The 26,948-nt window shown below is 43.0% G+C and overlaps 1 protein-coding gene and 1 long non-coding RNA gene across 2 annotated transcripts in view; one reads left to right on the top strand and one right to left on the bottom strand.

Annotated features, from left to right (window-relative positions):
- LOC108062178 (uncharacterized) overlaps window positions 1-26,948 on the bottom strand; it is a 303,814-nt gene that overhangs the window by 191,035 nt on the left and 85,831 nt on the right. The window lies entirely within an intron of this gene.
- Window positions 12,363-12,736, top strand: LOC138913150 (uncharacterized). The gene is made up of 2 exons (XR_011418774.1): window positions 12,363-12,425; window positions 12,549-12,736. It is a non-coding gene; the product is annotated as an uncharacterized lncRNA (long non-coding RNA).

The raw sequence follows: 26,948 nt of genomic DNA, 5'->3' as shown, positions 1-26,948 counted from the left end.
GAATCAATTTGACCATTGGCCAGGCCATCGCCTGGTTGATGCGTAATTTATGTAAACTCCCACTGCAATGAATAATAATTCGCTCCAAGGGTTACCCAATTCCCAGCGCCGAACTCCCAGGACTCTAATCCGGCGGGCTTGACTCCAGCTTATTGAGCTGCAATCGAGGAGCGACAGCAGAAATTGAATAAAAATCGAGAGCCAAAGGAGCGAAAATATGGCAGCAAAGGTTGGAGTCGCCGTCTGGTCTGGTGATCCGGCCCAAACAGGACTGGGGCTGAATGGAGGACAAGAAAACATGACAGCAAAAGTTTCGTGCAGTTTCCTTGGCCATGTCATTGGCCTGTCTGTAAATCCTGCCGTTGTGGTCTGCAGTCAACGTAGAAAATTGACTTGATAAAAAGTTTACTATTTTACTAGATTCCTTTTGCTCCTCCGCCGCGTTCAGTTTGCTATCCCTGTAAGTTGTCAGACGCTCTTTTGATTCTCATCTGCACGCCTTATGAATTATAATAAAATGTGCAGTCCCCGAGTCTTTCTTTGAGTCTCTAAGAGGCCTAGTGCTCCAGCAGGCCGAGAAGGAGACAGGTCGAAGCCATGCTAGTTGTTGAATCTGAACTTGGGGATATTCCTGCCCGTCTAGACTCCAGCTCGGCAAAACCTCCTGCGCCAATATTAAGTTATGCAGATGTGTTTACAGGTCCCTTTCTGAGCTGCGTATCCATTTACATTCAGCAGCCGAAAGACCGGCAAAAAGCCAATAAATGTAAAATTTCCCCTTGAATAAAGTAAAACAATACACTGTTGGAAAAAAGTACAATAGAACCCAATTAAATGTGCTAATCTAGGAAATTATAAAAGCTTTTAGAGAAAAAAAAGAGTTCGGTAAAAGTGGTCGTGGCCTACGTAGATATTTAATTAAACCAGTAAAATAAAGTAAAGTAAAAAATAAATAAATTCCAAGAAAATCCTTGAAAGAATTGAGAATAATATTTTGATTGTACTAAAAGAATGTTCTCCATAAAGTAGTACAGAAAGATTTTTTAAATAAGATTGAGGAAGTTATTTTTCAAAGTAATTCTTATTGTTTTTTATCATTTAGTATTGGTATTTTGAATTAGTCTGACTATTGTTTGATCTCCTGTGCATGCACCCCTAAAGAGATAAACATACTTCAACGGCTAAATTTATATATTTCCACGAATTCAATGTTCCATTTTACAATAACAGTGCGGGCCTTAAAATCGGAGAAAAATGAATCATCTGTCTGAATCGCATAATAATATTTAAAATGGATTTTAACCGATTTATGGGATTTCATGTACCCTTTGTAGGACTTTCGGATCCGCCGCGCAACACCATCCCCCAAAATGCCTCCTTGAAATGGCGCCCACATGCAGTTATTTATGTTGCTCGTGTGTTTCTTTTTATTTGATTTCGGGGTCCAGGTACAAATTGATATTTATTCCTCTGATATGGGCTGAGCGCAGGTCATCCCATAAAGGCTCAAAGTCGGCTTTAAAGCAGTTAAGTTAAGAAATTGCCCGCAGCTGCGCAGAAGTTAATTGCAAGCATTACAGGACCTGCAGTCGAGCCCCAGGCTGTCTAATTCCGAGATATGTGCAGCAGCTACTTTTTCCAGTCATTAGTAGGATAAGCGCCGTAGGTCTGATACAACATACAGCTTTGTGTCGTGACCATCTATCCAAACTATGCAGACTCATAGGCTCTTTCCAATACTCTGCATGACAGCTTTGTGAGAACAAGCTCCAGGGCTGGCTAATTTCTGAATGTTATTATGACAGTATTTTAACATCGGCGATGATTTAAGCTCAAAAATGTTTATACTTAACGAAATGTTAACTACTTAAATGTCTTTAAAAATAAAAGCACAATTAATAGCTAAAAAAAAGCCTTTCTGGTCATAATTTCATGAAATTTATGCAAAACTTTCCAAAATATTGAATCTTGAGGGACTTAATAAAAATAACTTTTTTTTCAAAAACTGTAAAATATGTACATAGCAACGTGTCAAGCTATTAACTTATTGCTATTTAAATGGAACTGGTTTTAAAATAGAAAAGATCTTAAATCAAACAACCAAACCAAAAAAAATAAAACTAATTGTTGAATACGTTTGCATTTTAAAAATTCTTCCTTTTTAGTATACCTTGATTTTTAAATGGAAACATTTAAACAGAGACAGTATTTATTACAATTATTAAAGGAAAAACCATTTTTGCTCATACTAATTGTATTGATAAAATAATTGTTAAACCAACCCTCAAAATATAGGTTCGTCTTGATTAATTTAATAAGTAGTGCTCTATTCAGCAGTTGAATAACTCTTAAAAAATAATGACAGTTTGTTTCGCTCGCAATAATAATAAAAATTGGTTTAGTGGTTTTTTGGTAAATACAAAGGTAATTATATATATGGTGAGTCCGATGGATCTTTTATTAGAGTAGTTCTGATAATAGGGTATTTAAGCTTCTCTCTTACCTCTCCCATCGACCGCTCAACTTTTTATGCACTTCCCCATTCTTGAGCTCCCCCTCCCCTGTCAGGACTTGGGCCACGGACTGACGTTCTGAATTGCCTGCTTGTGCCGCCTGCTGTCAGGCTCAAGGGTTCCAGGGTTCCAGGACTCCGGGAGTCGACACTCGTTGCCGGCCTTACCTACGCTGCACTTCATTTTGCAACTTTCGAGTGTTGCATGCATGCTGCTCCACTGGTGTGTGTGTGTGTGTGTGCTAGTTGGTGTGTGCGTGTTTACAAAATAGTTTTGTACTTACTTCTACTTGAACTTTTCAGTTGGCTTTCTTCTGCTTCAGTGTCCCCTTCACCGCCTATTTTTTCAGCCGGAGGGGCACAACAATTTTGCCGCAACTTTTTTGCCTGCATTGTTTTTGACTGCAACGCTCTGGCCAGCCACCCCCTTTTCATCCTTATCCCCAAGTTCCAGCTCCTGGAACTCCCAGCCCCCAACCCCCCAGCTCCCTGTGAGCTGTTTCTACGGCTTTTACTTTGCGTAGTTTCTCCTCTGCAGCTGTCTTCCCCTTCGGCCCTCCCTTCCCCTCCTCCGACCAACGCTTTCTCTGCTAGTGAAGCCTGTAATTTATTTCTTGTTTTGATTGAAATATTGCTTTACAAGCAAAAAGACACAAACCCGCACAGGCAGGACGAAGGAGGTTCAACTCGGGTTGAGCAGCCAGGCTTAGCAAATACGCAACATAGGCTGGATCGGGTGGTCGGAAGGTTGGGAAGGGGAAGGGGTGTCAGCCTGTCTGCCAAACGCATACACTTCATTACACGCCGGAATACACTTAGAGAAATATACAGCCGCATGGCCGACAGCGTGCCTAACTAGCTCCGGGGCAATTCGATTTCTGCCGGTGCATTTGGGGCCAACTAAAAAGTTATTCGTTTCCCAGCACAAGGACTTGTCTTCTGCTGAAGGCCCCTTTTCCCTGGATCAGCTTGTCTCTCCGTGTTTGTGTTTTCCTGGGTGTGTGGGCTTCGCAAACAGGCATATTTCAATCAAAATTACATATTGAATTCTCACAGCAACCAACCGAAAAACTCCGACCAAGAGCAAACTTTCAGCCTCAAGAGCTGTTTTTGTTTTCAGCCCCCGTTGTTGCTGTTTGATAGTTTGCAAGTTTAGAAATTGTGCAATTAACTACAGGAAATTAGTGTTTTCAGTTAAATTTTCCTGCTGTTTTTTCCAGGCCTCGTTGCCAAGCTACTATGCAAGTAGTTTCGGTTTCGCTTCCCTGCGAAAGTGTTATCTCCCCGGGCTGATTTATGTGTCCCCCCGCCGGCAGCTCCCGCCAACAATCGTGCAAATAGTCCCAGACATAAGCTGAAGCCTTCGCCCGACAATGCAAAATTAATTCCGAGTGCTTGTCATTTTAATACGTCTTCAAATCCGAACGATTTTCAACGGCTTTTGTGTAGCAGATAATGTCGGCGATGGCAGGACGAACGATGGCAGCAGCTATCCTTGCAGCAGAAGTCAAATTGAATCAACAATATTAGCAACAAAAGACCAAGCCGAGCCAGCCTCACCTCACCGACCCCTTCAGAAGTTGGTTGGCGATGAAACCCTTGCACAGCTTCATCATCATTATCATGCTCAATATCTCCGAGGCGGCTGCCATTTTATATTATAAATTGCATTATAATTCAAATTCTGCAATAAATCTCAATTTCGAGCACAAAGGCCGGGAAGGACTTTGTCGTGGGGGAGAGGCGAAAGTTTATAGCCCTCGACGCACCTTGAAAACGCAAAATGGAATCACCGCCCAGGCAAATCAATCGATTACGCGACTTAACTTTTCAATGGCCTAAACGACGGGCGAACAAGAAATGGAAAATGGAAAATGGGAAACGGGTAAAGGGAAATGGGATGTGGCAAATGGGCGAGGAAGTCGGGACTCCTTTATGCTTATCATAATAATGGAAGGGCCTGGACGCCGACGATGGACTGTCAGGCTGGATTTCTTTCATCGGATGCCTCGTCCTTGCACACCGAAGGATGTGGCTGGGGGAAGCTCGAGCTGTCGATGCTGGATTTTCCTTTGTGCCTGCAGCCGGGATAAGTTTATGATTGTGTTACTAATAGTGGCTGCTTTTGACTTTGAAATGACAGCGAAAGGCGGGCTGGGTTGCCTTCGTGATGGCCAACTTTAATTGTTAAGAAGTTTAATTTAGCTCTTCTACCTGTGGAATAGCCAAGGGGAGCGAAAGTACAGAAATAGATTCCGCCTTTAATCATCTGCTTTTAGGACCTAAGCCTCTCTCATCTCTCCATCCTCTCGACACCAGTATGCTTTCTAATAAGCGATAAATCTGTGCCAAAGCTGGCAAAAGAAAATTGAATCAGGCACAACCTGACTTAGTCCCCCACTTCTGCTCCACCGTCACCAGGCAAGTGCCAATGGCAACGATTTATATTAAATATTTAGAGCCCCACAACACAACACAGAGCAGCACAATGCTCATGTATGCCGTTGTCTCTGCCAGGGTTGCCATTGTTGTGTCTAAAGCAATAACTTTTGCATGAGCCCGAGACAGAAAGGGGTCACCGAACAAAGACAGGTTGCCTCGCCCCAAATCGAGTTAAAGTGCAAAAAGAAATGGAGAGACCTCGGGGTCTTTCTTTTTCCTGCACTGAGAAAAAATGTCGTCTTACTTTGGCGAATACCATTTGGCTCTTTTTGCCGATTTTGTTAGGCAATGCAAAATGTAAATTGCTTACTTTTTCCTGTTACATAATTAACTAAGTTATCTGAATACAGACAAGGAAAATAACAGTATAATAATTCAATTTGAATTAGATAAATTAAGTTAATTAAATGTATTATATTTTAGCAATTTCCTTTTGGATATAGAGTTTAGTACAAAATGCAATGGGTAAAAGAAAATTATCTGAAACTTATTGTTATTTTATTTTATTTTAATTATAATTAAGCATATTTAAATGTGTACCAGATATTTCTTATAATTAAAATGTGTGAAAATATATAACAAGATAATTCAGTTGGTGTCCAAAAATCTGATTCAATACAAAAGGTTGTCTCTAAATTGTAGCCTGCGTTTTTTCACTCAGTGCAGCTTTTAGGCCGCTCACGCCGACACTTTGACCCGTTTGGCAATTCCTCAATCAATTTCGAGGACAACGGGCATAATGATGATGGCAGCGGTGGAGGTTTAGAGGGTGGTAATATATGCATTAAAGTTGCCAGCTGAAAGGCCCAGAAATCTTTCAATATTCACACCCACAAATAAAGACGAAACGGGGGAAAAAAGGCGCGGTATTAACATAATTTAGCAATTTTCATAACCTCAAAAGCTTTCTTAACCCTTGTGCGCCAAGGTAATGGCCATTTGGCAATTTAATTTCTCTCACGCACAATCGACGAACTGGTCGCTCCAGTGCCCCGGCAATCCCCTTTTCCCCGCCCCGCCCCTCACGCACACACACACTCACACACATACCAAGAATGCTGGGGAAAATCTTCCTTTTCGCAATATTGCCAGCCATAAATCCTGCTTAAATTGTGCATGCAGAGGATTTTTGTTCCAGAACAGCAACTCCCCAGTTCACCACCCCGAACCCTCAATAGCCCTCCAGAACCCCTCCGTGCCACTTAGCCGCCTGCAAATTCCTCACTCGCTCATCTCGCCCCCCTCCCCCCTCACCACTTTCCCCACACTCCACCCCTGAATCACTCACCCCCTCGCTCAGACGCACGTTGGCTTGTCTTTTGGTTCGTGCATATGTTAATAACCGTTAGCTTTGGCCCCAGTGCCTCCCCCTCTGACGTTCCCTGCTGCCCGTTTTTCATTTGATATTATTACGATAATTTATTTGGGCAATAAATTTCGAGAAGAAAAATGCATTTACATTTTCCTTTGTGCCATAATTTCAAACTCTTTTCTGCCGCGCCAAAGTTACGAGATTACGAGGGGTTAACCCACTCAGATCGATTCCGGGCGAAACTATTTCTGCCGTAACTCTCTATTAAAAGCTCATTTGAATCCTTGACTTCACCATGACTCATTGAAAAACGGGTAAACAGCAGAAACTGGGAAAAAGCGCGATTGAAAATGAGTTTCGGTCGTAAATTTTCAATGAGGTTTCCACACAATTGCAGCTGGATGCATTTTCCACGATTATCATCATTATTATTATTATTATTATTACCACAGCTATTCAATGGCTTTTATGCATGCCAAACCAAGAAAAACGGGAAAAATAAAAGCTTGGAGAAATTGTTAAAATGGAAAATACAGGAGGAAGTAGAAGATTCGAAAAAGAAATGCAATTATAATGAGCTTGCTTTAGTTATAGATATAAAAAAAAATCGAACCAGTAGACAAATGAAAGCGCAGCACTATAAGACTAGAGTATATTTATTACCCGATTATGGTTCAATTTATGGTAAATCATCACAGATGCAAACGATGCAAGACATTTTAAACACACTGCAAGATAAAAAGGAGACACAAACTCATGCAGGGAAAATAAACAGAAACAGAATGCTGAAAAAGAAATTAAAACCGATACAGGAAGATTCGAAATTTCCAATTCATATAAAGTAAATAGCTCGTAAAATGGATAAATCAAAGCGTTAATGGGAGTCGCTTTTGTTTTAGCCACATTGTCCCCGTTAGCAGTGGCTTACTGTACACCTCACGGGGTTCACTGTCCACTTTGCACTACCAATTTATCACTTTCCACAAACACTCGAACACTTTTTGCCGATGCTACTCCGTTTTTTCAACTGCAAGGGTCCGGGCACTGTTGACACGCTAATTTAAGCGCGGGCAAACAAAGTAAATGGCTCGCAGTTGAAATGCCGTTAATAAATCATAAAACAAAACAGTCGAAACAATAATAATAAACGAAATGTAAAAATCTGTTTTGCAATGTTATCGGGCATTTGTTTGCAGTGTTGTGTTTTATTTGAGAAATCAAATTAGCATTTTTCCTTTTCAATCTATGTGGTATATTATTGGGTTAAGTATATCGGATGGTTTATTGTTCTCGTATTCGTATTCGTTTTCGTATTCGTATTTTATGCGGTGTTTCATTTGCTTACTTGTTGTGGTGGAATATTATTGAAAATATACTTGGGCTTCGTGACGAATCAAACAAATACCAAATTACATGGCAAACAAGGAGACACTATATCCGGAACCAAAGTCAAACAATATTAAATCAAATGTGTTTGTGTGTGGACTGCAAATAAAATGAATTGAAAAGGACGCGTTCGCTGGTATCTCCTTTGGTTAGATGCTCACGCCTCACAGTTGGCCTCAGTTTTGGACGGTTTCAATCGGAATAGAACTCCCCAGCACACCAAAACACGTCGAAAACTAAGGTCCATTGTGGACAACACGCTACATTAGGATTTTCGTGGATGATCGAATCGAAGGACACTTTATCGGAGGACACTAGATATCGATTTATGGCATTGGTGGTGACTTTGCAGAATCCAAAATAAAATCAAACGATGCAAACGTAAAATAATGCGGTAGTTGCATACACATCTCACAAGAAACACAGATTATATTAAAGTACTTTACCCTTCCGAGGACTCATTGACCGAATATCTATCGGTAGAACTCACCTGCAACAAGAAGAGAAAAAATAAATTCATTAGCAAGTCAGGCACATTATCCGCAATTAGTTAGGCCCCAGCAGACAAATCTCCAAAGCAAGCAAACAAACTGCGAACTGCTAAACCATAAAACCAGAAAAGTCGTCCAACTTTTCCAGCAAAACGACCCGGCAACAACCGCCCGAAAAAACAGCCTGGAACAGAGCCTCCCCCGAACCCCGAACCCCAATCCCAATCCGAGCAAGGATGCCATCCTGGGGCTGCATCCTTGCTGCCGGCGAGTATATCAAAACTTGTTCCATGTTTGCCGCAGTTTTGCGCGAGCGGCGAGTGCGGAAAGTTTCCTGCTGCGGAAGTTGGGCGGGAGGAGATCGGAAATGCCGCGTTATGCGCCGCGTTGCATTTGTGTTTTGGATGCTCCAACAGCCGGACTTCCAATGTAGGCAGTCCTGTCAACTCTGGCCAGCGGAAATCAGACAGTTAGTTTTTAGCGCCAGGTTCTGGGCGGAAAAACCTCAGTATAACAAGATTGAGCTCGGATTAAATGATATTGAAACCCTAGTTAATATTATAGTTTGATAATTTAGTAATAATAATTTTGTGCATAGGATTAAGTTCGATACACACAGTAAGATTGAATTTAAGAATATTTGAAAATTGGTCTCAAACCTAAACAATTTTTTTTTAAGTCAGGTAATTTAGTCTGAATTTATTCCGTTACACAGAGTTTAATGTATTTATTTGGCAACCCTGCGAAAAACGTTATTAGTATTTGGCAGAAAATTAACCTCAAACGCCATCAAGTATGAATGGTTGATAAGTGAGATTCGGAAAGGATGCCGCAATTAGCGGTCTGGCCGCATCTAATTCAGGCACTCCAAGCCGATTAATTAATCAATGCAAATTTTTCTCCGCCTGGCACTCAACCCGGGCGAAGTTCTCCGGCTGAGGACCTCACTTCACCGGGGCCCCAAGTGCCATCGAGCCTCACCTAATGCCGCTGCCCGCTCCGCTCTTTTGCTGTGGAAATCGCAGCACTCAAAAAGCCACACAACACTTCTGGCCAAACGAAGCCCTTCCCCTTTTCCTGTTTTCCCTGGGATCGGACTAAATTAAAACACGAATTGAATTATACAAATACATGTGCCCGGCAACGAAACACGAAATACGGAATGCGAGCTCTTGCGGAAATGCACGTGGAAAAACCGCACAAGAGGCCACTCTCCGGTTAAGTTGACCGTATTTAATGGGCTTGGTTGGCAGACCTCTTCACTAATGCAACTGCGGTGTGGGCATCTGATTGAGAAACGAGATACGATGTACGGGGATGTGTGTGCGTTACGGAGACCCAGAGCTTGCTCATATTTTCAATAGCTTAAAATAATCACTAGGAGGTGGGATGGGGATGGGATTGGGGCAGGATGTATTGCACACACGCACAAGTTCTAATTAAACAAACATTTTGTAATTTTCGTTTAGCAGCAAAACGACGACACGTGGTCCACCATCGAAGGAGGAGGACGGGATGCGACAGGGCACAAACCACTTAAGTGCCAAAGCAATTTAAAGCCGAGGCCAAAATGCCAAAACGAATTTACTCCGCAGACGGAGTGGGCCAAAGGGGGTGAGGCGGGGCGGTAGAAGGTCCCCCGAAATCGGAAGGTAACGCATGATGGCTCTATGCCCGAGTCGGGTGTGTGCGGCCGGGGCTTACATATGTACTTTGTGTAAATATGTGCCCAACATATTTTGCAAAAATAAACATTGCCTCAAGCTATAGACCGACTGTGTATAAACAACGCTCCACGACCCCTTCACCTTTTGCCTTCACCTTCTACCTTCACCCTGAGCTGGAGTTTTTTTTTGTTTCTGCGCGTCGGGGAATTGCCGGGTCAAATATGCATTTGGCCACCCCGCCCAGGGAGACGGCCGTTTATGTATTTTAAATTTATTTGTTTATTTATTAACTGCATTTTATTTATTTCCTTATTCGAGCCGCGGGCAGTGGGTTGATTTTTGATGTTGTTCCACCCCCTATCCACAATCGTTTCGCTATTCGCAAAGGTATGCAATCGGTTGAATTTCGACTGTCTGCATTTACACAGATGCCAAAATACACTAATTTTTAACTTTTTAATTTTCAAGTTTCAACAACAGGTTTACGAAACTTAATATGAAACGATGATCGATTTGATTTGGTCTTAATTTTGACTTGATATGCTCGAAATAAGAATCTATAAGAGAGGAATCGGTCATGCATGGTAAAAACGATATGCGTATAAATACCAGAAATTTACCATGCGCATATCGATTTGATCCCGTCGTGATTTTTTGTGTGTATTTTACTGCAAAGAACTCAAAAATTCTGTCAGGTCAGGAATCTTTTACTCCCCAGAAATTGTTGTATATTTTCAAGAAACACTGAATAGCAGAGTTGTGACTAATGCATTAGATTTGTAATGAATTAGCAATTTCATTAGCATTAAAGCAATGTAATGCTAGTGAAATCAGTTTTCATTATCATTAGAAAAAGTAATGCTTTTAATGCATTACTTTTGACAAATATAATGCTAATGAAAATTCAATTCATTATTTTTGACAAATATAATGCTAATGAAAATTCAATGCATTACTTTTGACAAATATAATGCTAATGAAAAATATTTCATTACTTTTGAGAAAATGTAATACCAATGATATTTTTTCATTACAATTAATAATGCTAATGAAAAAATTTGCATTAAAAATTTCATTAAATATTTATACCCGTTACTCGTAGAGTAAAAGGGTATATTAGATTCGTGCAAAAGTATGTAACAGCTAGAAGGAAGCGTTTCCGACCCCATAAAGTATATATATTCTTGATCAGGGGCACTAGCCGAGTCGATCTAGCCATGTCCGTCTGTCCGTCTGTCCGTCTGTCCGTCTGTCCGTCTGTCCGTCTGTCCGTCTGTCTGTCTGTCCGTCTGTATGAACGCTGAGATCTCAGAAACTACAAAAGCTAGAAGGTTGAGATTTCCCACACATATTCTTTGACTTCCTACGCAGCGCAAGTTTATTTTAGCCGAGCGCCACGCCCCCTCTAACGCCCACAATCGCCCACTAACGATTTTAAAATGGGTCCTGCGCCCACATCTTTAAAGATTTCCGAGAAGTATAAATGCAATTTTTTGTGTATATTTAAACCTATCAAAATGTAGAAGACATTTTTCAAATCGGACCATTCATTAAAAAGTTATACGCAATCAAAATTTATATATCTATCTCCCTCGCACTCCCTTTAGCTGAGTGACGGGTATTAGATAGTCGGGACACCAACCCGACTATAGCGTTCTCTCTTGTTTTTAACTATACTTTTTTGATAACGTATTGCAACCGCAAACCATGTCTTCATGCAAATAGGCCTGAAGATTTCGCGATTTCACTTTTATCTTTTTTTGCATTAGTTACGAGTTCATGCTTAACATACAAAACTTCTTAGTGCCAGTGCTGAAGAAGTCGCGGTCCATGAAGGAAAATTAGCTTTTAACGTTTTTCGAGCTTAGGACCGCTGTACTATGCAGTTTCCGAAAATTTCTTGGTGGTAGTTCTTCAGAACTCGCGGTCCATGGAGAAAAAATAGATTTTAACGTTTTTTGAGTTATGGACCGCTGTGCCATTGGTGTTGTCTTCAACCAATGTGGCCCGAAGATTTCGCGGATTGATTTCGATTGTTTTTTGGATAGGTTGCTGTTTGTATTCGTAAAAGCAAGTACATTAGTGCTATGCTTAACTTACAACATATTTTGGCGGTCCGTATTCTATTCGTATTCCGGGTTCGTATTCTATTTAATTTTGTTCAGTTTTAAGTAAGCATCCCAGCAGGCTTTTGCGGTCAAATTCTCTAACGAATGACATGCAGTGTCAGATTAAACCATTATATAAAAGCAGTGTCGGAGCAAACATATCATAAAAAGCGGTGTCGGAACACACAAATAAGGGAAAATCAGTGTCGGAGCAAACAAATAAAAAAAAATCAGTGCAAGTTACAAAAAAAAAAACAAGTGAAATGGCGAGTGAAAATAAACCAGTGATTGACGGGATGGACGGATGCAGCAATCAGTCAATGATTACTTCGTTTTCCAACATTTCGTGAGTATTCTTCTTAAACGTTTGAAAAAACGTACTAGTTAGTAAAAAAAATTAAAACTAGAGCCAGCACTTCGCATAGTTCCTTGGAAGAAAAAGTAGCTTTAGATGACCCGCAAGTGCCCTTGATATTAAATGGGAAATATTTTAAAATTATTAAACCGGTAAGTGAAGTGTAAATGCGTCAAGTAAAAGGTGTAAGGCCATTTGTTAAATTAATGAAATTAAAAACACTGATAGAAAAATGGCATAGTTAATTAATATATTATTATATAATCCAATTTTAGGTTTGTAACACATCTCACCAAAAGCAAGCTAGCGGTGTTTTAGCAGCATGCCAGACATGCCCCGCTATTTGAACGACATGGATGAAGACTTGGAATGCCTAAATCGATATCCTATTATTAAAGCGACTTTTTTCAAATACAACACTCCGTTACCATCGTCTGCTCCTGTAGAGCGTCTTTTCAGTTACGCCGGGATGGTCAATGGGAAGAAAAGACAAAATTTGTCGGATGGCCATTTCGAAAAGCTCGTTGTTTTAAAAGCAAACAATGTCTTTTAAATAATTTTAATAAATAAATAATAACAAATAATTTTTAACATAAGAACCTTTGTAAATCACTTCACAGGTTAGCTACCTAAGTTCGTACAATTTATAGAAATAAACAGTTTTAATTCAGAACTCTCAAGGAATCGCTCTTCCCTGATGAAAACGAATATGAAGAAGACTACAATCAAGACGACAAAAAGATGACCTGAAGCGAAGCCAAGACGGTCATGACGGCCGACTGAGCAAAAACGTGCTTTATCAAACGACGCGACGACGATAAATACTCAATCGAAGAACTATCAAACTTAAACTATATTATGTTTTCTATTAAATAAAGTCTCTCATATTCTATCACTTACAAAATAAAGCCCCACATATATACTTAACAAAATAAAATAGAACATTTTTACTTTTTCCTGGATTCCTGGCAAATCATTTGTATCCTGGCGATTTTGGTTGACAGATTCTTAGGATCTGTCAAATCCAATGATTCCACAATATAAAACCGCCAAAAGACTATCCTCATTGGATACTTTTCGGCAACTGTGTAGTACAGCGGCCAATACCCCCAAAAAACTTTAAAAACAAATTTTCTTCCATGGACCGCGACTTCTTCAGCACTGTCAAGAAGTTTTGTAAGTTAAGTATGAATGTGTTATAGTTTATAAGTTTAGTATACTAAACTTGTAACTAATGCAAAAAAAAGATACAAATCAAACCGCGAAACTTTCAGGCCTCTATGGATGAAGACAACCCCTAACCAGCAGAGGTGTTCAGTAAAGGGTACACAACAAAGATGGCGATTTCAGTAAAAAAATATTTTTCCATTTTGACCAATCTTTTTCATTGAAAAAATAAATGCACTTGCACAAATATAATTCCTACTGACGTAAAACCTTGCCTTTAAAGTAGCGTCTTATCTTAAAAATGGCTGTATTCAATTGAGATACATATGGTTTGCGGTTGCAATACTTTATCAAAAAAGTATAGTTAAATAATACTTAATGAAATTTTTAATGCAAATTTTTTCATTAGCATTATTAATTGTAATGAAAAAATATCATTGGTATTACTTTTTCTCAAAAGTAATGAAATATTTTTCATTAGCATTATATTTGTCAAAAGTAATGCATTGAATATTCATTAGCATTATATTTGTCAAAAATAATGAATTGAATTTTCATTAGCATTATATTTGTCAAAAGTAATGCATTAAAAGCATTACTTTTTCTAATGATAATGTAAACTGATTTCACTAGCATTACATTTTTTAATGATAATGAAAAAGTAATGATAATGCTTAAAGTCACAACTCTGCTGAATAGCAAGTATTTAAACTTTTAAAATACTTTTTGACAGAAATGAGTTTCTTTGCGGGTGCTCTGGAGCTCCACTGCCAAGGAACTTATGGACATTAGTCCGTCGTCGATGCGAAAAGTAATTGCCATGTCGGCAACCAGCCGCCCAACATACACCGCCCCCTCCGCCTCATTTCGCCGCCAATCAATCAAATTACGCGCTATTATTGCAGGGCAACTTTGGCGCAAAATGCTGACAGCTGTCATTAAAGCAAAACGAGTACCAGGAGCAGAAGGACGAGGATGGCAGGAAAGGCAAACAAACAGCGGGCGAAAGGACAATTAAAACAATGCCAGGAGACATGAAGGACTGCCGATGCAATAATTATATAAATAAGCGGAATACGCATAAAAGTCATCACCAAGTTGGCCCGAAACGAGGCCAGAACTTTCCCTGACAGCAACGAAACTGTACCTAGTTCAACATAGTAGGGAGTAGGGTGTAGGAGTGCCCGATGCAGTTGTTAATAACTTGGAAGTCATCAAGGAAATTAAAAATTATTAATAAGGCAGCCAGCAAGAACCAAGGACTCGCCACTCGCCACCCATTTGATAGTTTATTGCACTTGCTATTTGCTCCACGCCGGCTAGCTGGCAACTTTGCTGGGCACTATAATTTTACAGTTATAGCTTTTTAGTGTGCAACTATTTTTCGTGTAAAACTTTTAATGGAATTCAGCAGGACCCGGCGAAGAGCACCCCGGCCACCTCCAGAAGTTCGATAGTGCTAGGGTAGAAAGCGCGTCAAAAAATAGACACCAATTTGTGAGAATGAAGGGGGTGGGAAAACCCGGGAGGAAGTCATAGTAAAATGAGCGGAAATGAATGGTTTTAAATAACAGCAAATTATGAGTTAAGTTTTCCCAAGTAAAAGCACAAGAAATTGGGCGAGTTGCTGGGGAAAAGTTTTCGGCTCCAGTTGGATGGCTTAATAAATAATTTTTTGGGATGCTCGACTTCTTTGCCCACCCAGAGTTACACTGAAAATGTTTACGGTACGGAACGGAACGGATGATACGCATCCTGGCTCTCTTTCGGATTGCGAAATTAATTATTACACGTGTCCTCTGTCAGGAGCCAACAAATTGCCAAGGCCCAGGCCGAGTAGACAGACATCAAGATCTCGTCGCTTGGCAAAAACTTTGCCAGCTAGCTGCAATAACTCAAAAAATAATTTAGATTTCCCCTACGAATTCCTGGAGGAGGGCAGGCAAAAAAGATTGTGGCAACTCTGCGCTGTCGTTGCACAATGCCAAAAATGTCATTTGTCAAATGCAAACAGCTCTAAGAATAAACATCAACGGAAGTAATGCAGCCACAAAATACATAAAACAAGCTGCAGCAAGAACAAGAACCAGCAGAAGACCCTCTAAAGAAACGCAGGAGCAGTAGTACTGGTGGAGCCCTTCCAGGGCAGAAGAAACAACAGACAGTGCAGCTAATTATCAGCAGCCAGAAGAACTCGACAACTCGTTGGCCAAGGCAAACAAGGCCAACAAAAGGGGTGGATGGGGTGGAGATGGAGGAAGGATGAAGGGTAGAGCCAGGCAGTGGGGCAGAAGCAAAAACTAAGAGTATTAATGAATAGAAAACGACTTTGGCTTGGTCCGAGAGCGTCTACCCGCACTGTTTTTGGTCGGACGCTGAGTAATTTACCCAAAAAGCTGACGATGAAGATAACGATGATGGGAACACCCTGATGCCGATGCTGATAATGGAAATGCTTTGGGCCTGCAGCCAGCGACATTGGCTATTAATCATCTTTAAACAAAGGACAGGGCCACTACAGCAACAACTCCGGCAACAGCATCTAAAACATAAACATCAGGTTAACCCTTTCCGACGTCGCTGCATTATCGTTAACTTAAAACTAAGCTGAGTACAGTGGGTAAGAGTCGGAGATGCGCATTTACAAACTACCCAGGTTTAAATATACGTTAATTTTTAATGAGGTTTATATTAATGGTCTGCTTAGCAGGTACTTAATTTAGCAAGTGTCAGCTGACCAGGTACTTTTAGTATCAAGTAATACCATCCTGTAGTTAATTAGTGGAAATAGATGAATAGAGCACAACTTAGTAAAAGCTTTTCAGAATTAGGTGTCGGTTTTAATGTTCTTAAGTACACCAGTCCCAAGGTAGACCTTCTTGCTTGTCCCACTGTACCTCACAGTGGTGGCCGCCTGCCTGTGAGCACAACAAGTGCAGTCAACAGTGACAGACGAGCAAATGGCCTGATGTACGATGGGCTGCCTTGCGCCCTCCTTGGCCGGGATGCATCCCATGCACTGCTCCTGGGGGCTCTGCTCTGTTGATATATGTCGCTTGGCTTTCTTGTTTGTTTGTCTTCCCGGCGGTGGGATGGAGGGATAGTGGCATGGAGTTTCGGTGGGCTGGATTTGGATTTCGATAGTGGGGGAAGTCCATGTTGCTTGTCCTTGTCGTCGTCGTCATCGTTTGTCGCATTGTCAAGAAGATGCATGTTGCTTGTCTTGCCAAAAGTGCAGGCCTCCCCTCGCCAACTCCCCAATTCCACCCATCCAGTAACCCCCTGCCTCATTGGGGCGCCGCATTAAATCAGCAATTGAAACAACATCACTCATGACACGTTTTGGTTGGGCTGATGTCTCGAGTCGAGTGGTCCGAAAGGGGGTTTTCTGGGGGTTGGGAGGGGTTCGTCCATTTTGTGTGTTCGTCGTGCTTAATTTGCGTCCAGCTCCCCCACTCCCCCCACACACACACTCACGTCAGCGGCCCCCAAAGTGCATTTAGTTGCAAGCATTTATTGTTTGCGGTCAAATGTGCCGTCCATTGTCTTTGCGTCCTGCGGCCAGGACGAAGGCCTCATTGTTGTAAGGCTGCATCGCGTATGTGTGTGTGTGAGGGAACATATTGCAACGACATAAATGCATAATTAATTTGCCTTTCCCTGCATCGGGGCCCTCAGTTTGAGTTTTCCCCGACTTTACCTGAACCACGGCCACGGGTTCACTGGCACTCTAGGTACGGCTATTAACTGTTAATTAGCCCCAACTTCGGGTGATAAAGAACAAAGATCGTCTGAAAGAAGCCATTTGATTTGGCGCCCATAAATATCCCCCCCAATCGCACCCGCTAGGGCCAATTAAAATTTAAGCAGACTTCTCTCCTAGTCGTGGGATAGTGGGATATAGCGAAATTTATTGAAATCACAGACGGCAGAAGATGCTTTATGACTGCACACAGAGCTCATTAGTATCCATAATTTATGTCAAACTTCTTTATGCGAAGTGCCAAAGAGTCGGGAGCCATTCCCACAAATAACTCGGGGCAGAAGTTGCCTCGCGGAGCCGGGAAGCTCACATAATATTTCCACACTCGCTGGGGCGAGTTGCAAGTGCGTTGCAAATAAATTTTCGTTATGACTTGAGATCGCGCTGTAATCGTTTCGTTTAATGGGAAGCACGTGTGAACTGCAATTTCTCAGCCGGGGAGCCGTGAAGACGAGGAGCTGCCAAACTAAAATTACATTCTGCCCGGGCGCAGTGGAAAAACTGCAACGGCAGCTTATTAATGTCGCGGCGACATCTTGCTGCAGTCGAGGATGGAGGCATCCACATGCAGAAAGACATTGGTCGACTGGTGGGAAAAAGGCATTCGGGCGTCTCCCTGGTCACCCGTTGGATTTCCGCTTAAAGACTCGCTCATGCAACAGATTTGCCAATGATTTAGCTGCAGCCAGGCGTCGAGTAAATCATAAGCCAGGCAGAACCAATGCCGTGCCCCTCCCCCGGTGTCTGCATAATTTATGCGCTTCGCTTTAAAGTGTCACAAGTCGAGGGAGCGCGCAACTGTTTTTCAATTAGGGCGGCGCGAATGCAAATTTATGCAAATCCTTGGCCAAAAACTAAGCAACATCCGCATAGAACATGGACACGGCTCTATTGGTCCTCCCCCTTCCATTTCGGAGCGGTACAGTTGCCTCCGGCGGTGGCAGAGAACGACGCCATTTTGTGTCATTGTTTCTTGCATAATTTGCACCTCGAAGAAGCCGAAGCGGAAGCGGAAGCAGAAGGCGGAGCGGCAGAAGAAGAAGAAGATGGCTGACTGCCAAACTACCGTTACATTTCGCAGTTACCGTTGGCGCCGGCACTACATTGCCACCGTTAAATTAATAAAACGTAAAATTTCCCATTTTAATATTTATGAGTTTTCGCGATGTGCCCAACAAAATTTTCACCTCGGCAAAATCTGGAAAATGTTTAGCCCTAAGCAAGAAATAATGTCGGAAGCGTTTAAATTACTATCAAGTTGGAAAAAATAGCTTGAAGGAAATGATATTTAAAATATTTAGGAGTCTATTCCTACACCCGAAAAAAAATCGATATGAAACGTAAATCGATTTTACATTATTTATGCTGAATTTTAATATGCGGCCAGGTAATTTTGACCTGGTCGAAAAGAGTATTTCATGTAAAAACGATATGACATTATCATGGCCATAACGGTTTTACGGGAACATGCTTTTTTTGTGTGTAGGACCCATTTTTCTATCCTTGCCTTCGTGTCGACCCAAGTCTATTCCCTTCGATCCGTCAGCGATTGATGACAATCTCAGCCTACCAAGTGGAGTGGCAAAAAAAGAGGAAATGCCAAAAAACTAGAACAAATCTACCTGCCTGGCCTTTTGGGCCATCGTTTTTCATCTTTTTCCCCTCCATTCTAGCCAGTGGCCACCCTCCGTTTGGCTTTCTTTGTGGGCCTGGCCAAGTCGTTGGCCATTGAACGATTGAAAGTAAACGTGCGAAAATAAAAAGTCATTCTCCAGTCGTTGCCCATGGCAGTGGTTGCAGCAGTTTCGTCCTGCTCCTTCGCCAATTGCAAGGAATGCACGCAACCAGGACGAAATGGGAGTGGTTTTGCCCGGCTAAGGGCTTCAAAGTCCGATTCAGCTGGCTCCTGCTACTCCTCCTCCTCCCCTGGTGCTATGTTTAATTGAATGCGATTTCATTACGCCGATGCCCCGCCCCCGGACGTCCTTGCCGCCTCCTTCGCTGAACGGTCGAGCGTGGAGCTGGCCTGCACTCGAGGATTCCAGGATTCGAGGACTCGCAGCCTCGGACCAGCGGAAATTGAGGCATTATTGTGATTCAGTGATTTTGCTCTTTCCCCAGTGGACGAGTGGAGTGGGGATAACGGATAGCAGGACGCAGAGCTACCTTGTTGATTTTGGCATTTCAATGGGTTTTTGTGTGTTGGCGATTCGATCAGGTTATTAAGTGCACACACGCATACAGAGCGATGGCGAAGAAAAACCCGGCCACTCCCGCCCATCCGACCATTCGACCATCAATCCGAACGGGGGCATTCAGCTTCCCATTCAATTGCTTTGTCGTGTCGTTCTATGAGGTGCGAAACTAATTTGCGCCGAAATTAGTTTTCTTTCTCTCGACCTAAAATTGCGCTGCAACCCCGAAAAATTGCAGAAAAGCTCTGGGCAGTGCGATTGCCGGGTTCGCACATTTTTCCCGCCATAGCCATTTTAATGAGTCGCACATGTGCGGCGCTTGTTAAGCATTTGGGCGGTGGGTGGAATGGGTAGTGTGAGGCTGGTGGGCGTGCTGCATTAACAAGGCGTGTGGCACCATCGGGCGCCAGTGATTAGAGACATACGTCCAGGGATTTGCAGATGGACGTGTTTTTGGGGGTCACGACTCGGCCACTGAGTCGCTTTCAATTGTGATTCAATCAGTTGTCTGTGCTGCCTGGCATCGCTTGAGCAATTTAAATTGTCATATACGTTGAGCAAGAGGCAGCGAAGCGAACCCCTCATTAATGAAGACATTCCCGACGAGGAAATCCATACGCTCGAGCCGGGAAAGAAACCCAAGAACGCTCCGGTGCTCCGGGGGAACAGAATCTGAATCAGCAACCAGCAACCAGCATCAGGCATCGGAATCATGCTCAGACTGCGGCTCCTTACCCATCTGGAGACAAAGGAAACGGAAGCAACTGAGCACACTTAAGTGAAGCGCGTAATCCGAGCCACACAACAAATGCCGCAGTCAGGGAAGTGGAGTGATGGGACGGGCTTAAGGCAGCCCCAGCAGGAGCAATGAAAATGTTAAGGAGCAAAAAGGATCAACGGAAGCTTTGCACGTTGGCTGAAACCAAATACACACACACACACACTGTCGAGCCAAGGAGCCTTCCTCCCCTTCCGACTGACCAACGAAGCGACGCATCCTCAAGCGAAGCCCCCGTTATGTCACTTCTCCACAACGCATGTGACAACGTTAAACTGGAAATCATTGCACGGTCACGTGTCAATCTTTAATGGCCATCCCCCTACGCAAACCCAGGATCTTCTTTCCTCGGACTCGGACTCCTGTCAGAAGGCATTTAACTCTGCCCTGGGCTTCGGCTTCCTGCGCACAATGGCCTCCGGTTGGACAAACTAACCTGACTTGGTGATTACCTGGGGCGGCCAACAGAGCCCGGAAATATCGCAGCTGATATGTGGAAACTTTTGCCGGGTTCTGGAGTCCCGAACTTTGAAATTGAAGGCAATGGCGCAAGGAAATGGAACTCGGGCAAATCTTTCTGGCCCTATCCCCTTAATCCATTGAATATTTAACAGCTGAAATCTGCCAAGATGGCCTCATTAGCATTCAAAACAATGGGCCTTGTAATTCCGCTCCCCTGACGGCCCGAAACGAGGTAATAAATGCTCCGGGCAATTGTCTCCCAACTAATAAAGCCCTAAAGACCCCGCTGCCGGAGTTGGCCAAAAAGGACCAACACTTAATTTCAATAGCTGCAATTAAGAGCAACCCACATGAGTGGCGAGCGCCCATAAATATGCTTTAAAGAGTTCAGCCCGGGAAAAAAGCCACCCCTCCTCCATTTCCAACTGCTGGCCCCACTCACGTGTCTAATTAAGCAACCCGACGGTAGAAAGAGGAGCGAGTCAAAGGTGGCACACACATGTCACCGACGAAGCTGGCCAACCAACTTTTGCCGGATGACCTTTTTTCTAAATCACTAGCCACAAAAGCCGTGGCTCTCAGGGCCACTGTCATGGCCACAAGGGCCAGACGCCGCTCCCAGTTAGTGGCAGACAGCCACGCCCCCTCCTTCTCCTCCTCCTTCTGCCCCTTTTAACCCCTTGGCTGGATGGCTCGACTGCTCCTGCTGGGCGAATCATTCAACCCTTAAATTGGTACGCAATGTCAGCGATGAATTATCTGCAACCTGCTAAACAAGCGACGCAAAGAGCCGGGCTGCCTTTGAGCCATTTACATAACGTGGCTCGAGGAGAGGGGGTATCTGGGGGGTAGGGGGTTCCCGGGTAGAGAGTAGTTCCACCAGAGCTCTTGTCAAATGTCGGACGGTGTCAAAGCAGCTCGCGACGTGGCCATAAATCACCAGACGACCCGGTCCGTTCCAAAAAGCGGAAAGTTTAAAGCGGAGGGGTCGGACCGGCGACTTTAAGGTTCACTGAACTCGAAAGTGGCAGCTTTAAGCCACCCAGAGATGCCTTACATATCGATCAGATGGCGGTGCTTGCCACCAGATATATAGGTTTTAATTTACTGATTTCAGCTTCGGCTTCACCTCTTCGTGAGTCCAACTTTTGCCCCCCAGTTGCTGGGGTGTCTCAACTCAAGTGTAAAATTAAAACTCGAGCAATGAAAAATCATCAACGTCAGCCCCACGCTCCCAGCTCCCTGGGCTGTTGTAAGAGGAATACAAAAAATACATAAAAGTAGCAAAAATGTTTCTTAGCCATCCGGTGGGTGTGGGGGGATGTTCTGATGACAATGCGTCTGGTTTGGGGCGGAGTTTTTTAAGGGAGCACAAGGACAGCAGGGACAAAATATGAGCTACAAAAACGCCAAACGATCAAAGGCAGCCCACAAGCTGCGGGCAAACCTCCCTCCCACCCATCCTGCCACGCCCCCTCGGACGCCTTGATGAATGACGGGGACATAGACGAATCGAGGAGTCGGAGATACGATGACAATGTCAATGCCGACATCGAAACCGGAAAATTGCTGCGGGTCTTTCGCCAATTTTATCTGCTCCCCTCACCCGCCGTCGGCTATTTCCCATTTCCCAATTCGCATTTATTGATAATTTTTTTAGAGCAGAGCTTCGAGAAATCCGTGCCTAATTGGGGCGATTAGTGGGCACCGAGCTCGCAGAAAGTGTCGTGTCAGGCAACCTTTGACACGGCAGCGTTCGTAATTTATAAACTAAATTGCGTCCTGGGGGTGTCCTTCCTGGGGGAGTCCTTCAGTCGTCTATCGGGGGCCAGCATACTTCAGACTGTCATTGACATATTGCGCGTCATCACAAAAATATTAACTGTTCATTGACAGTTGCTTCCGTGCCCGATGCTTCCTTCCGGCGCTGCTCGACCCGTAAAAAGTTGAGAAATTGCGCTAATAAAATTTAAGTCCTGTCTTGCTCCTTCGATTTTTTATTTACTTCGGCTGACAGACAGCGACAAGTGAAATCGAATCTGTCTGGACAGCCGTTTAATGAAACGTTGGATTGCCGGAATGGTCCGTCGATAAGCTGGATATGTGAGGGGGTCCGATAAGTGACACTTGGCCCCGGCGATAAGCGATAGGCGATAGATTTCTCGACCAACTACTTAGCAACTCTGCCAAGTGCAGACTGGCACCAAATGCAAAGCAATTCCAACCGGCCGCAACTTAATTAATCCGCCCACTTTTCGCTGTTTCCCCACCCACTGGCCGTATTTTTCGGTGGGAGAGCCAAGGGAAAATGTCAATAGCACAAAACCCGCGACTTGGGCCGAGGCAAACGGCAGAAAAATATGCGAAAACTAAAGCGGAGCGGAAGACGCAAAGTTTCGCTGTCGTCGCCGTCTTCGCCGTCGTTGCCGAGGATATTACAAAATCCATTAAAATTCTATTTCCTGCCATCAAACTGCCCAAAGTTAAATAAAGCGCGGTGAAGTCGGTGGTTGGGGGGCCGGAGAAAACCGAAATAATAATAATAAACGACAAACAGCCAGCCGGCAAACAAACAAGCTGCAAAAGTTTTCCCTTTTTCTCGTTTTGGCTGTGGACAAAATTACACGGAGTCGGGGCCCAGAGCTTCTTGAGCAGCGCTTGAGCCACTTGACGATGCAGTCGACGAGAGCTGACTGCATTTTTAAGCAGAAGCTTTCGAGGCAATACGGACGAAACTAATAAGCCCATGGAGTGGTCCCTGCCGCCCCCGGAGCATTATAAAGGTATAAAGCGCAGCTAATAAAGTTGCAAGTGGTCGCCGTCGCAGTCTGGCTCAGCACTCGAATCCAGGGCTGGAATCCAGGAGCCGGGAGGTTCTGACTTCGGTCTGAGAAATGCTGCATCGTCGCTTACTAATCCCGCGTGCAGATCCCCACCCCACAGTCCTGCTGGTACTGCGGCCATAATGCCAGGCGAAGCATCAATAAATGCTCTACAACCTCTACTACCAGAAGTAGCTGCATGTTGAGCAAATAAAGCATAGTTTAGAATATAATGAATGCAGCTTAACTTGGCTAAATGAGCTGGGAAGCACAACCTCCGCCACATTTTGCTGTTGTTTGCAGTTCACCCGCAAACCTCCTCGACCCTCCTCGTTGGATGCATGCGCTTGGCATAATTTTCATCGCCATTCGGTGCTCCGGAATTTTTCTTTTTTTTTGCAAGAGCTCACGGGATTTATGTTTTAATTTTCACGGATTTTAGCGCATAATTAAAAAAAACTCCGCTCGGGCTGCAGCAAGGGGCAGAGTTATTGCCAAGCATTTGAGAATTTATGGGATGCAATAAGCAGCTCATAATGAGGCAGCTAAATCGTTTTCCAACCCAATAATTCTGCACTCCAAAAAGGTTGCCGGAAATCGCCGAACAAATTCAATTTGCAACAAATTCGCTGCGAAAAATACGTGCTTTTTGAGCACATTCTGCATCAATTATTGACAAGGACAACAAGGACCCTTCTGCGAAAATGCTCGAATGTTCGAATGTTCGGTTCACTTTGGCGCGTAATTGTTGTGAAAATTGTTTTCAATCGTCGCTGTCACTGTCGCAGGCTTATTTGCTCAATAATTTATTCAAAGGCAACTAAATGTTTCCAATTGATTTCACCCCCCAAAGTGAAAGGACGAAAAGTTCCTGCCGGAGAGCGGGACAGAACGATAATGCACCCACTTCTCTGCCCTTTCGAATGCGATCGATCCTTGGCCCCATCTCGAGGGATTCCAATTATGCAATTCTCAGCATTCATTCGCATAAGCACACACATTACTCAATATGAATGCCCAGCTTATCCCCCTCTGCATTTATTGTTTTACTGGGAAAATAAAGGAAAGATGGAAGGAGGCGGAGATGGAGACGGAGTCGAATGAATAACAAACAACAAAACTGAATCCTCCGAGTAACTGTTGAAATGAATTAAAAACATGCGCCATCTGCAATTTGTTACGACAACGAAGGACAAGGATGGAGGGGAGTGAAGTGGGGTGCAGGGGCAAGGAGACGGCTGAAAGGAGGTGGCCCTGCATTCTCCATGCTCGCCGCTTGCCATATTTTTTGGGTTCAGTGGCGTTTTCCTGGCCGAGCACAGACTGGAAAAACTGCAATAATGTTGGATTACGTGTGGAAATTACTTAAAAAGATTTTCAATTGTTCTCGGAGGGAAGAAGGGAGCTGCTGGGCAACGGCTGCTGTTTATTTTCGGCTGGCTGAAAGAAAAGTTGCCCAAGACTCCAGAAATAATGAACTTTGTTGCGACAAACTATAAATTTATGGCCGGGGCCAAAACCAGCTGCCCAAGACCATCCACACTTGGAGGGGAATTTATAGACCGAAATGGCCCCGTTAGAAGGAGAGATCTTTAAAGGTTTCACTACCAGGGAAAGAAAATATACACCTCTACAATGTAAAGTCACTTTATTTATAAGTCGGAAAACTAATATTATTTGTAAGTCACCAAAACCAGAAAGTTATTATTAAATGCACAAGAATGCAACTCAAAAAACCCAGCGACATCTGGTCAAACCAGCTCACCATGGTATTATATCAATATTTACTTTATATGAGTCTACGGGTTACTGGTATAATACAAGTTTTTTTTTTGAAAATTGGTAGCATCATTATATTCTTGCAAAGGGTACTTCAATTTTGGTCAGAAGTTTGTAACTCAATAAAGGAGACGTCAGACAGAAATAACGCCCTTTAAAATCAAGTTTGATTCAGTCTATAGCGAAAATTGGTCAGATAAAGTCGTGCCATTCATAGAGTGCGAAAATCGAGAAGCTTAAATTAAATCCTTTGTTCTTTTAACTTCTTTACCTACATGAATTTATCAGAATTTAATTGTTGTGTACCCAGATATCATCCATTTCATATAGCTTGTATTTGAACAATAGGGTGAAATATGTCAACATTAGATGTTTTTCAAAATATTTGCATAGAATTTGTAATTATATTTTTTCCAGGGACCGTAAATAATCATTATTTGAGATTTTTATTTTAAAAGGCCTACTAAGGTTTTTACAAGTTTTACTCAACAATTTAACTGGTTTTTATGCACTTTATAGACATGAACAAATAACAGTTAATTTGCTTTCCAGATTTGTTGAAATGCATATACTTTGTGGACAAGAGTAAAAAGAACGTTATTGTTGTCGTTTAAAACAAAATATCACAGTAGCCTTTTTAAAATAAAAATCTCAAATAATGATTATTTACGGTCCCTGATTTTTTCATATTTTATATTTATACTATTCTAGTTACATATAGCTAATACATATTCATTCCCGTTTTAGGTAATTTAGGTAACCAATTTTCCACAATTGCCCCAGTATGCTTCGTTTTTTCAATGTTCCAACTAATTTCATTAAAATCTGCTGTATGTATCAGATATATTTACTTTCTATACTATCTCTATACGTCCTCTTTATTCACTATTGCCGACTAAGCTCAGCGCAGAGTTAAATGAGCGGAAAGCCCCAAGAAACTGCAGCCCAGACGAGAAAGCTATAAGAAAACAATGAACCCCTGAGACAGCCAAATGACACTTCATTTTTCAAAATAGTCGTCGACGGCGTACGAGGCCCAACACCTGTTCCGAGACACCTTCTCCTCCGGGGGAAGGGCGCCAGTCCCCGGAGACTCCAGCCTTATGTTATCCTGTCGCCCTGCACAATTTGTCGCCCAAGTAATTAGTAAGATTTAAATTGCTTCTCGCTACTGCGAAGCCCTCTCCCTTTCGCACTCCATTGACATGTTTCCTCCCCCCACCCCTTCGCTTTGGGGAAACTTGGAGTTGTGCTAAATGCATTAAGTGCTTGTCGCTCCTAAGTTTTGTCTAAGCGTTTCAATTAATTTTCATAGTCGCAACTTTCCTCTCCATTCATTCATTTTCCCCATCCCCGCTTTTTTCTGCGATTCGCCGAGTCCTTCGCTAGGCCCGTAATTAGTTGCAGTTATATGGCTCTCCCATCCCCAAATAAATTCGCTTTCAGCAACAATATTTGTCGAGATTCGTGTCCTTGCCGCGGGTGTTGGGGAGTTGGAGTTGGAGGGGCGTGGCCCGCCGCGTAATGCGAGACAAACGCGCTAAATTAGCACAAATTGGATTTTAATTATAAAAAATGTAATTTCTCGTTCGAGCCAGACGGATGTGGCCCTGCCCCCGAATCCGCCAGGTGGAATTATCCTCTGTCTGTCTCAAATGTGTCTTTGATTGCGTAACAAGATGTTTCGCCTACCCGAAAGCGCTTTATTT

The sequence above is a fragment of the Drosophila takahashii genome, chromosome 3L, assembly GCF_030179915.1.
Source record: "Drosophila takahashii strain IR98-3 E-12201 chromosome 3L, DtakHiC1v2, whole genome shotgun sequence".
Classification (NCBI taxonomy): domain Eukaryota; kingdom Metazoa; phylum Arthropoda; class Insecta; order Diptera; family Drosophilidae; genus Drosophila; species Drosophila takahashii.
Note: the sequence above shows the minus strand (reverse complement) of the source record. Positions and strands in the feature narration are given on the sequence as shown.